Raw genomic sequence first — 18,478 nt, forward strand, 5'->3', positions numbered from 1 at the left:
GAATAAGGATGCCTGGAGAGCCAGGACTGAAAGCAGCCATCACTGCAAGCAGCCATAGCCAAAAGCATTTTGAAATCCTACAGCTGGAAATGGGATGAAAGAACAAAGTTTTATCTTACCAAATCTTTTCTGATTTCTTCTATTATGCCAGCAGATTAATCCCCTGAAAATTGCCAGCCCTATTTTAACACTGTGTGCTGTTGCACAATGCCTTAAGCTGCTACATAAAGTAAGCTTACCGACTGAAAAAGGGGATTCATGTATATTGCACAGGTCATTTCTGATAAGCCAGGTGATCATATTAATTAAAACAGAAAAAAATGAGGGGGGAAAAAAAAAAAAAAAGAGAGACAGAGAGAAAAAGTAATACATATAGCTCAGTGGTGAATGGTATAAAGATGCAGTTACACCCAGAAGAAAGTCTGTCAGAAAGAAAATAAGCTTATGCCACACTTCAGATCTGAAACAAAGCGGTATTTCATTATAATGACAGAAATGAAGCAATGCAATGAGCTTTGCCTTGAGTAATGAGTATTAGCTATCATCACCAAATGGCTTCAGGTAAATAGTTCAATACAGAAACAACTTCTTGTATTTGATTTTGCATCTAACTGTGTAAACAGCTTGAAATAATCCAGTGCAGAAATTTCTGCCAAATATTCATTCTGTGTTTTACCTATGGGAATCACAGCCGCTTACTGCAGTGAAACTGCTTCTTTAATATCACCTAACACCGATCATTAGTCTGATATGCAGATAATGAGAGGAAATTATCTGGGTTCATCTCTTGTTCTGAGCGGCTTCCAGCTCCCCCAGGGACAGGAGGTGGCCACCGGCTCCACGCGGACGTAGCCCCTGAGGGTGCCTGGGGCTGGTACCCATGGCGGGGGTCCATCATCCCCCGGCAGCAGCCCACTGACGTACTGCAGAGCATCTCCCCTGATGCTGGCTACCTGGGTTTGGGCAAATTAATCTAGCTCTCTGTCTTTTCCACACCACTGAAGCTACTGTGGAGCATCTTTGTTATCATCTCACCAGTTAGCTGGGAGCTATTTCAGAGTTCAGAAAGCCAGTATCTTCTTTTAGCTATCTTATTCTGTTGTTTCCTCTTTTTATTCCTGACCTAAAGTCCATAGAAATCACTGCAGAGGTAGTCTGTTTTCTGGGGCGTGTCGAGGCCCAGTTATATCTTCTCTAATGAAATGTTATTTGCCACTGTCATTGTGAGTTAAGTACATAGCAAATTCAATCCCAAGTTCTTTAATTCCTAAAGGTTCTCCTTTTTGCTTCTATTCTTAAGGCAGTTTTCATGTAACTACTGCAACATATTACTGAAGCTAATGGTTTAGCAGGCTTCAAGGATGAACGGGATCTATCTAGAGATAGTAAGAGCCTTCAGAGTTAACTCTTAACAATCATTAAACGGCTTTAGAAAGAATATAAATCTCATACTACGGATCTGGAGTTTCTGGGTAACAAGGGTTTGAAAGAAATTCACCCTCTTGAAAGGTGCATCTGTAATTGCCTACTGCAGAATTTCTGTAGCTCTTTCCAAACCATCTAGTTCTAGTCATCACCAGTGACATTGTAGCCTAGTCCAGTTGCTGAGCCCATCTTCTTGCTCAGACATATGTCCTTTTGCTGTATTTACAGCCTGCCCATTTTGTCTGCTGACTCGCGTGTTCACTTTCTTCATTTTCTTTGATAGTTTTCTGAAGAGCAGACTTCCATATTTCATTATTTCTAATATTAGATACAACTATAAGGTTTAGACCAGAGAAATACAAGTTAAAGGAGTAATTTCCCTTGTAATTTATTCATACCCTTCTCAAAGTGGGGCTATACTAATTAACTAATGGTTAAGAATAATAGTAAATTAACATTTGATATAGATATCATATTTTAAAGCTATGAAAAACTAATTATATGGTAATTACCAGGTTCACAGTCTGTGAGCGCTGGTCCTTTGATACACCTGCTAAGCTCTGCAACATACCACTGTTCACCTTTAATGTGTCACTAAAGTTACAAACTTAATGGACAATAAACTGGCAATGAAGTGTTTTTAATTTTGATAGGTCCACAGAAGGAATTAACTGGACAGTGTACTAGTCCTCATTTTCAGTAGTTCATTGAGTTAGCCCTGCCAGTTTTTCTTCTGACTTCATTTTTTTTTCCTAATCCCAACATTCTGTAGATGTTTCATTATTTGCACCTTAAGACCTTGGTTTGGCTTGCTTTCCTTTATCCATCTCCTTCGGAGCAGCCCACGCACGCTGTGGGTACCCGATGTGCCTGACCAGAGAGCAACATCTCTTCAGCTCCTGCAGAAGGAGCGCCGGCCACGGCACTGGCACAGCCCCTGCGGATGCCAAAGGGGCTGTGGCCGCTTTCTGGGCCTGAGCCAATTTTTTGGCACAGCATTGTACTGGTCCGTGCAGAGGTGCTGCCCTGTGAAACTCCATCTATCTATTCAGGGACTTTTTGGATCGGGTTTCTTTTTGCTTTTGTTTGATATCTCTGAGTTTGATTTGTTTGATGCTGACTTTGAATCCAAGAGTGGAGTTTGACCACACTGAAGCATTTACGTGTTAGACTAAAGCAGAGAATAGTATCTAATCTAATATCTTTTATGGCCTAAAATCTTCAGTCTGCAACTTGAGTACTCCTATTCCCAGAATACAGTGAGTTTTTAATCTTTTACATTGAACACAATAACAAGTGTTCTTAATTCTACCTACTGCCAGATGGGGTTGGGAGGATGCACTTGACCTCGCAGTGCCACAAACAAACCAATTTCCTGCCATTTGTCCTGAAAATCATACAGCAGTTGTGAATATTTCTTAATTATTATGAGATTCCCTCCTCGGTCTTTGTTTTTCACTCAGACTCTCCAGTGACTATAACACAGATTGAAAGTGGCTTACCATTTTAAAGACAAACCCCAAATCTGTAAACCATGGGAGTTTTCCCCAAGGTTCAGTTAATTCTAGAAATACTGATCAACATTTGAAGTGGTCTTCAAAACAAAATTGCAGTTCTTTTCAAGTTACATTAATATTGGACAGTCTTGCAAAAATCGTTAGCGATGCCTTTCTCTTTTATGTGCCTTTGATTTTACTCTGGAGCTTGAGTAACAGAGCAGCAGCTTGTCCAGTCTCTCTTCTCTGCCACAGTGGACCTAAAAGTGCTGGCCACAGGATGACATATCCTAGACAAAGGGAAGGAAAGGTGGGATTTGCGGTGGCTTCACAGATCCCCGACAAAAGAGGAACTGCGAGGAAATGTGGGAAGAACGGGCAGTGAGCAATATCCACAGTCTGGCATGGGGAGGAAGGGGGAAAGGGCGCGTCCACAGAGATCCTGGAGTTGAGCAAAAATGAAAGCGCAAACAGCGCTTTAAACGTGGATGAGAGAAGAGGAAAAACAGCGGCTCAGCCAGAGCCCCGAGCAGCCATGGCTGCAGAAAGACAAGGCTGTGCATCTGGGGATCAGGCAACATGCAACTGCCCTGTCCCATGGTCTCAGTCTTACTAACCCTGGGAACACCATCATCTACACCACACAAAGTGGAGAAAGGCACATTTGCAAAGCCGGTCTTTGGGCGCCTCGTAATATTGGAGTTCTCTCACAGGTGAATATTAAAATTTTACCCGTTACCAGAAGTTTGCCAAGTGTCTCGCAAATCTAGTACGTCTAAGCTCCCTCTCCAAATTCAGTTTTCAGAAGTTGAACATACTGTTACAAGTCAATGGGGTCCATTTCTTAATTAAAAAAAAGAATAAAAAGCTTGGCTAGCTAGGATGTCCCATCTCTCTCCCCAGCCTTGGAGGTACTCCTGAGGTATTCCAGCCCTGCCTACCACTGGCCACAATGCTTAACTTAATTGCAACTGATATTCATTATTTCCTTATTTAGCCTGAGAAATAATTAGGTATCATATGTCCTTCTACAGACATACCCAGAATGGAGTCATAATGTACTCCATTAATTAAACTGGTAATAGTTCAGTAGCGTGATAGTTTGACATTCCACAAATGAAGAAAAAAGGACAAGCAACTGAAAATGGTTGTTTGATTTTTTTTAAAGTATAATTAATTACATGTGTAAATACATTAGCTACAACTCCGGACAAGCAATTAGACAACTAATTATGGAGCAAATGCAATTGAAGGCTCAAACAGATGACCACCCGTCTGCTAGCCATCCCAGGTGTTTATGTGCTCTCCGGGTTGTTTATTTAGGTTTATAAAAACACATCTGTTCCCAGAATTTGGACACAACTACACAATGCAATACACAGAAGTACAAAGAAACTCAGCCCTCCCACAAGCAGGTTTTTTTCCATTCTCCTGCCACTGCTGCCGGCCCACGAAACAGTTCTTGTACCCACCAAAGCATACACACTTCAACACACATGCTGAAATGCTGCTCTTGCCACTGGGGCTTAAACATGTGGTCAGGTGCTCCGCTCAGTGAGTCCTAGACTAGGTTCGTGTTTAATTGCTTTTCTTAAAGTAGGGACAGGGTATAACTTTTAGAGCTTTTTTCTTTTTTCCCATTCTTCAAGGCAGAATTATCAGCCAGAAACACATACAATTTTTTTAAAAAGATCCCCAGAATCAGATCTCCCACTATTCTTACCCTTCTGGAATGTACCATACTTAATGCCCAGAATTACATTTTAATCAATCCGGACATATGCAAGACAGTGCATATTGTCAGTGGGACATATATGGGATTATGTTGCTTAGAAGAAACTGTAATGCAAAATCAGTATCTTTGCCTGGTTTTCATATGTCCTTTAGCCACCTCCAGAGGCAAGCCAATGTCCTACCACCTCCATACTTAAATACTGATTTAAAATGTCAGAAGCAGCCTCTTTTTATTGGAGTTGTACTCCTTTTCTTCTTGTTATGGAACCATTTACCCGGTGGAAAAAAAATGGGATAATCCTTTACATACGAATGTGCCCTTTCCTCTGGATTGGTGTGGTTCTTTTAAGATCTGCTGTTTTACCTCACTAAATACAGTATTTGGGAAGGGATTTTTTTCAGTAATTTGTTCCCTTGAGAGAAGTTTACAGCAACTAAACTAATTAGGCATGAGTCTAAGTAAACATGAAAATGCTAATATGCTTCCAAGAGTCTGCACCTAATGTATTAGGTTTTGTTTTATATTTATCTTTTAGACTGTAAGAAAGTCTCCCACGTGACAGGAGCACTTTGTTTCCTTTCCATGTTCAATGCCACCTCACCTTCTATAGCTCCTGTCTAAGGCAGGATGGGAGAGCTTGCCCCAGTCTGTGCAGCAACGCACGTTGGACAGCCCAGTGATAACCTTGACAAAAAGGATCTGGATGGAGAAAATTAAAAGAATAAAATAGTGTGATTAGAAAAAATATTCACCTTCACGTAACTGCTCATAAAGAGTTCATCGAGTTAAAAGTGCAAATACAATTTTGCACTGAGAATCAGGTTTCTTTTTAAAATAAATTTAGACTTTTTCTAGACTTTACTATACTATACTAGATAGTATTTGCATCCATAATACTATCCTCTGGCTGCATTAACACTGCAGTGCCCTAAATACTGAAGTTTAAAATTTCTGTAGTTTTTTAAAGGTTACCTCGTGGTTCATGGACACCTATATTTGGTCTTCGAACTCTTCTGTGCACTTAGCTTTTTCTTCTTCTAGAAGCTGGCACCAAAACCCCTTCTCATGGTCAAATCTGAAAATAATGTCATACATAAAAATAAGGACACTTTTCAGTTCACATATTAATAAGTTATTAGGAATGGGAAAGAATACATGGCTTACTACACCTCTTGCAATCTCATTGTCTCTCACGTACTCAATGAGTTTCACACAAATAAGATGCTGTAACCTGCTGTAACTCACCTCATCTTAGTTCTGTTTGACTCTCTTCTAATGTTTAGTAGAACACTTATGACAACTGTTTTCTGTGCCTAATGAGCAAGAAGGTAACCTGCTGAGCTTTTCACCATTGACTGCTCCAGAGTTACACAACACCCCTTGTTGATAGAAGGCTATTTTCCCAATGTAACAGAAAATGATGAGCGTAACTGCAAGTCTGATTCTGCCACTTTTAAGAAGTAGCAGGTAGAACAGCAACACTGTCAGTCTTTAAGGTATAATAATTATATTGCTTTCTCAGTATCAACGAATGCAACTTGCGCACGTAGGGTCCTTGATGCTAAGTAAGGCTATTTGGGCAGCAATTGTGCCAGATTAAGAGGTTATCACTCCACTTTCTGCTGATCCCATCGCCCATTTCATCACTACTGGAGGTTACAGGCTTCTCCAAACTGTCAACTAATGGCATGTGTAATTGCTTCTAACCCAGTTCTGTCTAAATGAATCCAACAGCTGAAACACTTCTAATAATAGGGGTTATCTAACACAGCTCAGTTTGGCAAAACTGGCTTATGGAGAGACTAGACATCCAGTTACACTGACAGATCAGGGAGGCTGGTAATTTCAGGGAAGGGGTGATGAACAGCTGAAGATGAGGTGTGGAACAGCAGGAAAACTTTAACACAAGTTAACTAAATCCAAAATGGCAGTCTGATAGCAGCGTTACTGTGCTCTCTCACTTTTACCTTTCAGATGGATGCACAGTAAATACTGATGTCTGGTTTAACAAAGCACTGTTTAGTGAACATCAGACTTCGTCAGCTGGTTCTTTCTCATGCCTCATCTTTCTTTTTAGATCTCGGAATATCAGCAGAGAGAACGCAATTACAGTACTGTTAGTGAAATCACACGGCCTAGCCGTAAGCTTCCATCTTGTCAAACTTAGGGGGAAGGAGACACCTGTGGGCATGCACTGCCCTTCGCTTATTTATTTTTAATGATAAGGAAGTCAATACTGACGCAGTGAAGACAGGCTGAAGTGTTAACACTAAAGCAGGCAACAGCACTTTCTAAAAGTATGAAATATGCTTCCGTTGCACTGAGTTACAGACTGCGTGAAGCCCCCCTTTGAGGGCTGGCATGTTACTAACGGAAGGGCTGTTTCACCCTTGAACGTGACAAACTCATTTGGGAGAGACAGTGGGAAAGGCTTGCAGAGCCGTTTCCTCCTGCCGCCTTCAGACACACGCTGGCTCAGTATGAGGGTGTCAAAACTGTTGAAGAGAGTTTGTAATCGGCTTTGTTCCAGAGAGCAACTCAAGGGAGCTTTTTAAGGCACTCTTAACTGGCTTAAGGCCTAAAGTTAATCAGAATGGAAAAGCATGGCTGGGATGGTTGGACAAAGTAGACCTTACACGTGTATAGCAGGGGAGAGCTTATATTTCCATAGTAACTCTCCCTACCAGGAGAATTCTTTTCTTCCTCTGCTGTGCCAGCTCAGTGCATCTACCCAGCGCTCTCTGTCCTCCCCTCACGCTTTTAGAAATCACTTTCCCACCTCCTGCAGGTACCTGTGAACCACCTTGCAAGCAACTTCGCAATTCCTCCTTCCATCTCTCTTTGATTTCCTGGGCCCCTCTCCTTTTTTTTAAAAACTCTTTTCTAGAAGTTAACTCGTTCACAGCATCAAAACGTCAAGCCCAATTTTTGAGAAATGGCAGGGGACTGGTATACTACAGAAGTTAGTTCCTGTATCTACAGACAGCTGTAAATCTGGTTATATCTGATGGCTTTGTTAACAAGATCCAGAACTAAGTTCCTAATTTCTCTTTTTCTTTCATTTTCAGAAAATGCAACAAAGTTCTGTTTATCAGCAAGTGAAACTTTGACATTCTGTAACTCAGAAAATCTCAGCTCTGCTGCTTGAGACTTTTTCAAGAGTTTTACAAACATAAGAGCATCACTGAGCTGAATATATGGTTCAGCTAAACATCTCATTTTATAAAGATGTCTAACACAAACTCACAAAATGCAACAGCAAAAGAAAATAATCACAAATGCTTTTGTTGCTTTTTTTCCCTTTCAACCGCATTAAAAAGTCCACAAAGATGTTCCTTAGGACATGAAACTGGTGGGTTTCTAGCCTGAAAGATGTGCAGAGTCACAAAATTAGGTGCCTTATTACTTTTAAAAGTCCTCCTTGGTACTTGAATTCTTTGACAGATTTCTAGTTAATTTTAAAGTAAGACTACTTACCTGTGTTGGTCTCTTTTTACCAACTATTTGGCTGGCTCCGGTGTATCTAGCATTAATTTTGGTATCATTTCCAAAAGGGTAAGATTTCACTCTGTGAGTCTAAATTCTTTGGGGTAAAAATGATCTCTGCTTTTTTCTACCTTCTTATAATGTTCTCAGAGCTACACCCATTTACCAATTATTTTGATAAGTGAATGACATTTCCCATATTCTTCCAGCCTCTGATTCTCAGCCATGCCACAAAAGTTGGTGGCTCATAACTACTGGCTCTCAGCAGGTACCATTATTTTCAAAATAGTGAGATACTAAGAGTTGAGTAAGAATTTTGAAAATAAAGCTTAATTTAAAATCTTCCTTTCTTGAAATGTAAATATTAACTGGAAATAGTTAGTTTAATAAATAACATGGATTCCGAAAAAAAAGGGTCTCAATATTTTCAAAAGGAGAATGCTGTTTCTTAGTCTAGCTCTTTTTAAATTTTAGGTTACACTCGTTGTTTGCTGGAGATTTAGTGCTGGGATACCATGTGACAATTAACAGTCTCAGACATTTTCTAGCTACCTAGGAAGGACCTCAAGTTCAGAATTCATGAATCAGAAAAAACCCTGCCCTTAGAGGAATGGTTGGTGAGAGTTTCTGAACAGTCATCATAAGGATCTGATGGCTGCAAGTTACCATCAGCTTCAGCCCCCCTCAACTTCTCCCATGCTGAATGGTGTCTGAAAACACTCTCATATAAATCTCTTTTCTGCAAAATAATCATCACATAAATCACACAAAGACATCAGAATAATTACAACGCAGAGAAATTCCAACAAACTTTTGAACTTCATCCATTTCTATAATTGCATCATTTCTCAGTTGCTGCCCATCTATAATTAATAGCTGTAAAAAGAAAAGAGTATCTTTAACAAATTTAGCACATACATACCTGGTTAAGCTGCCACAGTTGCAGCTTTAACAGAAGAGCAAGAGAGAGGCAGTGGATGAGGAAAACTGGTGTGGTACGTATCCAAAGAATGGGGGTGGGTGGGTGTTATTTGGCCCTCCTTGCACATTCACCCCTGGTGCCTATCCTAAGAGTTTTTATCAGTTTTCCAGTCATATGTTTCAGTGACGAATATAAAGTCAATGTGATTTCAGGAACTGGCCCTCCATTCAGCCAGCCACAGGGGGCTTCTGCATCCCCGTTCGCACCTACGGAGCGCGTTGTTTAAGGCTTGCTGAAGATTCAGGCAGAAATCATTCAATCAATTTACATTTAATGACTGCTTCAGGGTTAGTTTTAGCACTTTACGAGCTAGAAAATTAATTATAAATTTTCTCTCCACACTTCCCAAGAAAACTTTCCGTTCTGGAGCCCGGAAGACAACATTTACCACACCTGATAGAGGCAGCGGTGGCAATCCTGACGCAGGGTCAGCTGTGATGGCTTGTGACTTAAAAACCGGCCAGGGTTTTCCTGGGAGGCAGCCGCGGGAAGAGAGCTGCCAGGGACTGCAGCTACGACAAGCTGATCAAATTATCGTATCAACACCACTTAGCAGTTTGCACTTGAGGCACAGAAAGCTTTTACCGTGCCTGAGGTTTTTACCTCTTTCCAGCCACTTCATAATCAAAGCTTTCAGCCGCCAACATTGAAATTGGAGGGTTTTTTTTTGAAACTTCCTCTGTCGAGCGTACAAAGTGTTCAGTGAAAGAGATGGGATTATTTGAGTAGCGTCACAGATCCACTCCACTACTTCGTCCCTCAGCTCGGCAGCAAAGCCCACCGGGCCTCAGGTGCCGCCCGGCATCCAACGCACGCATCCCCTCAAACGGCAAAAGCAGGTATTTTTATGTCACTGTAATGAGGTTTTTTAAAGTGCTTTTTATCCAACGCTTGGCATTGCGGGTTCCTGATCATCATGGAGTCTGAACAAAAACCAGTATGTGCAGGTCTCCTGTAAAATAGCATTTGCTCATCGCATTTGGACTGACACTTTCATTCTTTTTCTTTTTTTTTTTTTTTAAAGATCCTAATTGAAAGCCCTGCAGAGAAGCTGTCAACTTAAATTTATGACAAAGGTAGCTGCTTCTGCAGGTTGGTTTTCAAACTGCCAGCTAGAAATGTGACTGACACGTGTGTCACGTGTGACAGAAAAAGAGCTCGTTCTGAAGAACTTCTAAAAATTGGCATTTTTATAATTGAACTGAGGTTTATGAAATGGGAAGACAAAGATGCTTTGCTGTTTTTCAGAGAATTTATAGGCCATGTTTCAGAAAATTACTTCCCCAGGAAAACTTCTCTTAAGGACAGCATGTAAACATAAGCTTAGATCCCACTAAGATTTCAGCAATATTGAAGGCTGAGTACAGATTTAAATGCTGTGTTAAGAGGGTTGATTTTCTGACAGACTTTCAAAATCCACTATTCAGGGAATATGCATTTAAATAGGGGTTCACACTTCTAAGCTGTGCAAACATTGCCATAATAACCAAGTGCTGGTACGCAAAGGTTCCTGAACCACAAAGTTCCAAAATTTCCTCTTAGCTGAAATTTGTTCACCTCCTTTTGTCTGAAATCTTTTTTTTCACAATACTCATTTTAATGGAAATTAGTAGATTAACATATTTTATCAACTACTGGAGTTCTACCTTTGATTTTAATTAGGCTTGGGTCAGGTCCTAAAAAAAAGACAGGCTATTTCAACAAATGAATTGAGAAAGACTTTGTGTCTTACAAGTGGTACATAACAGTGATCTGAATGTATATTCGTCTGCCCTATGATATAATTACTTTGAATAGAAAAATCTCTTTTTCCTTGTTTTCAGGAGGAATCACTAAGTCTGAAGAATTTTCTTAAAGAAATCAAAATTGCCCTTGTAACAATGTCTTTGTCTTTTCGGATTTTTTTATTGTCTTTTTTTCCTGCATTTCTTCAAACATTCTGACTAAAAACCACTTCTACTTCAAAACCTTCATTTTCACAAGTTTCCTCATTTCGTCAACACGCATGTTTTCTCCAAAGCCTTTCAGAAAACTCCATTATAATCAGAACTTGAATTTAAAATGAAAAAAGAAATTATGTAGTGAAAAGGGTAGAACAGATGGGGGAATAAAATAAACCCCAACAAAATGCAAGTTCTTTCAGCTGTTGCTTAACTATAATAAAGCCTCTAACATCACAAACAAGGTTTTTCTTTTCCCAATGCTCTCCTTCCTTCCCTTTGAATTTTTTTGCAGGAATTCCTAATACTGCTGCCATAACTTCAGCCACTCGGATATGAAAAATATTGAGAGCCCTAGCACAGGTGGTGCAGGATACAAATTGTGGTGTGCATTGATTAGAATTGCTAAGAGCAGGTTTTACCACCAGACTACTTCTGATACCAGCTTCTTTAGTCATTGTTATTTCTATCATATATTCAAATTCCATTATTAGGAGTATTTGCTCTATCTAGCCTTAGATGTCTAACATAGCTGCCCCAATTAGGAGGCTTTTCAACAGTGGGTGGAGAGAGACAGACTCCTTCACAGTCTGGGAGTTAATTTCCACATCCATCATCAGTTACGGTCATACATGCTGTTTAATGTCAGGAAGACAGCACACCCATTTATGTGGGACCTTTATGTGCTCTTCTAGTCACCCAAAGGAGAGGAAGGTCACCAGGTGTCAGAAAGCACAGAAGGAGAAGCCTCATTTGTTGAACTGAGCATTCATACAAAGCCACTAGTCTGCACTAGAAGAAGTAGGTATAATAGATGGACACTGATTTTTAATGCGTATTGTTTTATGTGTGGGTAATTCTATCTATATGTGAAAAAGAGCAGCCCAGCCTAGATGATGAATTTGGAAAGCAGGACCTTCAATAAACTTACAGGATCTAGCTCTTTATTTCTCACGTGGAAGCGGTGAACGCAAGATAACAATCTTCTTCTGGATCCTCAAAGCACACCCTGGTGCTGCTGGAAAATTGTTTTTAAACCCTAATGCATTGCTGGAGGGTCATAACGGTACCACGGCCATGCTAAATGTATTCAGTGGGTGACATTAACAAATGTGACTGTTCCAGATATAGCATGGTAGGTGTCACACTGCACTCTTTTGATAGCTTAATATAGGGCGAAAACTACAATGAATGGTAGTAACAAGAGGCTACATCATTATACCTGATACCAAGAATACACCTGATCTGATGGATCAGTGAGAATGGTGATAATCTTGGCCTTGGGGGCCAGAGAAGGTGCTCATTTGGGAGCTTTCTCAGAATAGAAATAATTGGCACTTTTCTCAAAGAGGAAATGGCTTGTTGCATTGACTGGAACGGGAGAAAATTCCAGGTACCTGGACAAGTGAGAGAGAGAAATATGGATTAAAAAGCAGAGTTATTCTAATCCCAAAACTATTACCTATAAATACTTCCATTTATTTATTATAGGTAGGAAGTACCTCCAGGATATATTTATCTGTGCATGTAAATGATGAACATTAACTGAAATTAGCCTGTAAGGATCTAAAACCACTAGGACTGTGTTTACAGAGAAAGCTTCAAGCAAATATATGTTACTGGTATTGTCACTATTTTATAGCAGAGTAAGGCGAAAAGCAGATATCCAGATTTCCACTCCAGTGGTAGCAGAACTACTGTGCTACGCTTCCTCCCAGAAGAGCCCAAAGTAATCAATTTATTTATCAGAGCAAAAAATATTTGAAATTTTACAATTTCTTTAATATTGATTCCTGCTCACCGATGAGCTCTAAAGAGCCCCGATTTACATCACATTCAGTTAATATTACCAGTTCATTTATAGTGTACACCCAGAGTAGCTTATGACTTCATCCTTGTATAGTCACAGAAGCATTGATAAAATTAGGTATTTATGAAGCTCAGATACTAATTATTGGAGACTGGGCTGGCTGAATGATGCCTTTTATCTGCAGGGTATTGCAACTAGACAAGTCTAATCTGTTAAGCTTCAGAACTCCAGCTAGGCGTTCTGACCGCGGTCTAGCCTACTTCTCCCAGATAATAAAAAAAAAAAAAAAAGAAAAAAGCCCCCACAACTCTTCAGGTAATAGCTGACTGACTGAGAGCGACCTGTTTCTTACTGCAGATGCTCAATGCCTTCACAATGTTGTGGAATCACTCATCCTCCTCGCTTGCCCCCTCCTACCCTCAAATATGTACACAAAGGCTTGTTGTTCCTAAGAAGGAAGAAGTATCTTTGGATGCTGCAATGATTTGGTTGGTTTGTTGAAGGGATGCTTCCTTCCCGCTTGCACAATTCTGACAAGAGCATCTAACTATTGCTGCTCCCCGACCCGACGGGCAGCCCGAGTGAAGGGTGCCTGTTCTTTGTTATTTAGGGCCTCCGGGTGACTTCTGACAAGAAATGCTGGTGAGGCAGTTCCTGTGATCAGAATCCTCAAGCTAATCCCAACAGCTCCATTCTGCCTTGTATGTTTGTCATAAAATAAACGTTAGTGGTATCTGAAATGGAGCCACAAACAGCTGTGCTAATTATACTAAACCAGCAGCTTTATTTAATCACCTTTTTTATCATTATTAACTAACTAATAAATTGAGTATTTACACAACAGATTAAAAAAATGCAGAGTACACATATCTCAAAAAAAATCTGCGCCTGCCTAGAAACCATTACCACCCATAGACTGTATAGCTGATAAGAAAAATGCAGTTAAAGTAGCCTGATTTTGTGAAGTGCCTAACAAGCATTCACCCTTAAGCATTTTTTTCTTTAATTTATGGAATAATTACAGTTACTACTGGAGCAGGTTTACTTACAGCTTCATTACTGCATAGGACTAATTGTAATTTTATAACACAATTTAGTACATTCTTCCTTCATATATTGACTGACAATATATTGATCAAATACAAAAATTCTCCCCTCACGCCAGTTTACTTCAGTAACTGTCAGACCTAGTACTTTTCATAAATACACAATTTTCAATATGTTAGTTCATTTTGCACATTTTGGTGACCATCTGTGAGAACCAAAGGCACTGGATCTTGCAGAATACATCCTTTAAAGTAATTTTCATAACAGCTTTGTGATTAAGCCCTGCTTTTTCCTGTAAAAATCACCATAGACTTTCAATGCCTTTGACACAAATAGCTCCTGCTATTTAAGGTCTTGACAAAGCACATAATAACCATACCTGGTTGCTATGGCAGGAAAAGCTAAACTCTTGGGTGTAAAGGATTTGGCATGGCAAAATAGTGGGAGTTAAATGGCAAAGGAAAGCTCTCTCAGCCAGTATGAACTTGCAGGATTTAAAGGAGGAGTGGCTACTTATGTAGTAAATGGCAGGACTATTCAATTACTGTAGGGTACGTATGAAAGAAACAGCAGCTGTTCTGAAGCAGATACAAACTCATGTTCAATCACTAAGGTTTAGGGGGAAACATCTCTTTCGATACATTAAACCATTAACTACAGTCCTCCTGGACTTTTTGCGGTACATGCTCGGAAATAAGTCAATGAAGATCATTATAGCCGATGCTATACTGAAATATGTACGTCTACAGTCAAACTCACTGTGGCAGTTTCTATTCATGCAATTCCTCAAAACAGAGACATTGGAGAAATTCAGTAGTAATACAGGAAAAACAGTGCTCTTCCCCAAATGGACAAGAGTTATATGAAACCAAAGGGATTTGAACAGTGTTGCTGACAGAGGCTGCTATCAACTTGTAATCCCCCAAACCAGAAATACAAATGGTGGTGATGGTAGAGAAACATATGGCCACAAGCATCTTCCATAGCATCTTGTACGTATTTACGCTAGAGAACAATCCTCATTTTCATGTGGAAAGCATATTAGTCTCATTAACATGAAGACAAAAGAAAAAAAAGCAGATGCAAAAAGGTGCAGTATTTATCGATTTGCTACATTTAAGTAATTTTCTTACCAGCCAATGCCCTTACATCAGTTATCCCCATCAAAAATCCTGCTGTTTTCCAAAGGGTCTTGATCCATGGGTGTTACCAGCAATTGAAGAATGATCACTAAGAACCAGCCCAGAGTAGCAGCACCTTTTGAAAATGAAAAACAGTGCAAGTCAGTCTCAAGAAACAACACATTTATTTTATTTTTGCTTAGACGTAATTATTCTGATATTCATGACGGAAAATCTATGGTCTGAACATATAAACCATCTATGTCAAAATTTTACTCCAGTTTAAACTATTAACATGAACAAAATGTTAAACCTCTAATTTTCACTGCTTACCTCGCTTCTTTTCCTTCTCCTTTGTTTTGACACTCAAGATAATGAGGGAAAACAATTTCACTTTTGCTAGTGCTCCTTTTTTATCATATTCATATCATAAACAATAGAGCCTACCAACACAATACTTGGATATATTCAAAATATATATCAATTAAGAGAGTGGCATATTTTAATCTTGGAAGCGTTGAATTGGTGTTGAATATCATACATTATTCTACGAGAGGCTTTATCAGAACCTAAGTTTTAGAGTAAATTTGGCTTATTATTATCAAAACATGCATACTACTAAAGAACTCCCTCCTCCAGTAATCCAACAATGGTACCTCATAGCTCTCTAGGAGGAAAACACAGCTGAGTTTTCTATGTATCAGTGAGACTATACTAACTCCTTTGCCAACTTCAATGGTTTAAAAAAATCTTTTAAAACATATTTACATTCTACACAGTTAGAAGACCCTTCCTGCATATTTCTTACCAGTTTTCTGAGGTCCTACTACAAGAATTTTGAGTAATAGCTCACAACTCTTTTCCTTGACCATACGTCTTTTCTCAACGCATGGATCCTAACAGAAAAATACTATATTGCAGGTGAACAGTTTTCCAATCTCAAAAATACTTAATTTTTTCCTGTAGAAACTCTTCACTTATACCTGCTCAGTGCTGTAATACTGCTCAGCCTTGAAGCTGACATCCTTCTGGTAGATTCCTTTTGTCTGAGTCTTAATGAATAAGATGCCGAATAAATTTTGCCTTTTACTCCCCCAAATTTAAGTTGTTCAATTACAACTATTCAAACTATTTCAAATAGCTTTTGTCAGTATGAATTTTGTTTCTCTAACGAGAAAGATCAACCTTTCCTTTCATTAGCACATATATGAATTTTGATGAAAAATACTCACAAATTGAAAAATGCCTTCAGTATGATTCCCGCCAAATAAAAGTATCTTCAAAAATACATAATTTCACAACAAATTTAACACTGCTATCAGCTCTAGTTAGAGATTTAGGTAAGATGTCCAAGAAACAACACGATCTTACGTACACTTTTCCAGACAGAGCTGCCTGGTATTCTCACCTCTAGCTGAGAGAACCAGAGTAGCTGCAGGACTAGGACTTTTGAGACACTGACTACTCCTAAAACAATAATACTTGCAGTTTCAGGTTGGTCCACTTTTGAAAAAAGTTCGATAGGTTCACAGAGGTGTACAAACCCCGGCTGGCCATTGCCACAGCTGGACAAATGGGTCACGAAGGTGCTCATCTCTGATACAGTGACAGGTCTGAGCTCACTGTAACACTTTCAGATCATGATAACACGCAGAAGGAAATGAAGAATTAACTCAGGGAACTCTCCTAGTACTCTAAACTTGGGTAGTCAAGAACTAATGAGAAAATGTTTCTGCAAGACTTAAAAATTGCTCTCACAGTAAGATTATGCATCGATTTGTTCCTGTTACATTTTGCATAACAGTGTTCACTAATTATCTTCTCATCTCAGAAAACTATATAAACATCACTGCAAAAAAGCAATTAAAACTAGTAATCCAAAGTGGCGTAACACTTAGAACGTTTATAGAATCATATTTGATAAATACTTAGAATTTGAAACTAGTATTCATTCTTAACATCCCAACCTGCATTTATTTTTAGCATAAATGTAGTTCAGCTGACCTAACAAGAATAATTCATTATGCTAGACTTGCACTTAACTGTCTTTAGAGCCAACATAACCTTATTAGATGTAATTACTCCACCATTATATTCATTGAAATCCTAGCATACAGCATGCTTCAGATGCCATTTTAAGACCACCATCTTTCTTAAAAGATTTTCCAAATTATGGCACAGTACAATGAAAATGAAAAATATGATAAATGCCCTTACAGTCAAGCAGGTCTTCATTTTCCCTCCGATTTATACTAAAAGTCTCCCTTGACAGTTCTGTGCTTCAGATGCTAACCTGGAACACGGCAATCTCGATTCATATCTCTGCTCCAGTGGGACTTTAGGCTAATAACTTTGTATCTCCATGTCTGAAGTACCCCTTCTGTAAGAAGGGGGTAAAAATGCCTCCCAGGAACTGTTATGTTGTCAACTGGTGGGATAATTCAGGCACATTTACATAAGTGGTTTCCATGATGTGATAATAATAAGGGAAATCATGGAGTATAACGCATTTCATTTCACTATTGTTAATTTTCTTGAGTCCAGTTTAACAGATTTATTTCTCTTCACACTGTTATCTTAACACTTCACAATACAGTATGAACTGTGAATTTAATTAATAATTTAATTAATATTCCCTTTACTTTTTCACAGGATTGTTAAGAAAAATATAAAGACTAAATCTAGCAGCTGATCTTGAGATACTAGAACGAGTCCACTTCCTGAGTAAAGCGTTCATCATTGTCTTTTGGTTTTATTCTTTTGCTCATTTAATTAGTTTCATTTCCTTTTGTACATTTCAACTTATTGTAAAATTACTGTACACTTACGATATTTTCTACAGAAAAAATAATATGGCCATGTAATTAATATTACCAAAATACAAGCAGGGATAAATTAAGTATGCCCTCCAACCGCTAATATCAGCTATTTCCTAATTTTTGAGACACTGACTGTTGATATGGGTTTAACTGAATCCATCTGAATGGCATGTATACTCTTGTACATAAAGACACGTTTGTCTCAATTATCTTAATATGTGTTATACCAACTATAACTATATCTACAGGGAAAATATATTACTAAAGTTGTTATTTAATAAATAATCAGATTCTGATCACATGTTTTGTGTTTCCAGCCAGCTCAAGCATTTATGGTTTTCAGTATTTACCAAATAGTTACATTTTTATATAGAAAGTCCCAGTAGGAAAAAAAAGTTGAAAATGTATACAGACACAAGCCCTGTATTTCTCACCATTCTACTTAATAATTCTCTCTTCTTGCTTTATTTTTGCATTGCATAAAATCTGTCAGTTTGGGTGAGTGTTTTCAAGAGCATATATATGGCTTAAAGCATACAACTCTCATTTTCAAAATCTGCCTAGATGTCTTTTAATTTCAGAGTACAATTTGCAGCTGCCATTTTAAATGACAACTC

General features: G+C 38.8%; 1 long non-coding RNA gene across 1 annotated transcript in view; it reads right to left on the reverse strand.

Annotated features, from left to right (window-relative positions):
* Positions 1-18,478, reverse strand: part of LOC128153972 (uncharacterized) — a 66,353-nt gene that overhangs the window by 16,836 nt on the left and 31,039 nt on the right. The window contains exons 3-6 of the long non-coding RNA XR_008239178.1: positions 15,055-15,178; positions 12,287-12,461; positions 5,629-5,731; positions 5,258-5,355 (exon numbers count right to left, since the gene is read on the reverse strand). This is a non-coding gene — a long non-coding RNA (uncharacterized LOC128153972). The remainder of the gene's footprint in view (positions 1-5,257; positions 5,356-5,628; positions 5,732-12,286; positions 12,462-15,054; positions 15,179-18,478) is intronic.

The sequence above is a fragment of the Harpia harpyja genome, chromosome 2 (assembly GCF_026419915.1).
Source record: "Harpia harpyja isolate bHarHar1 chromosome 2, bHarHar1 primary haplotype, whole genome shotgun sequence".
In the NCBI taxonomy this organism is placed as follows: domain Eukaryota; kingdom Metazoa; phylum Chordata; class Aves; order Accipitriformes; family Accipitridae; genus Harpia; species Harpia harpyja.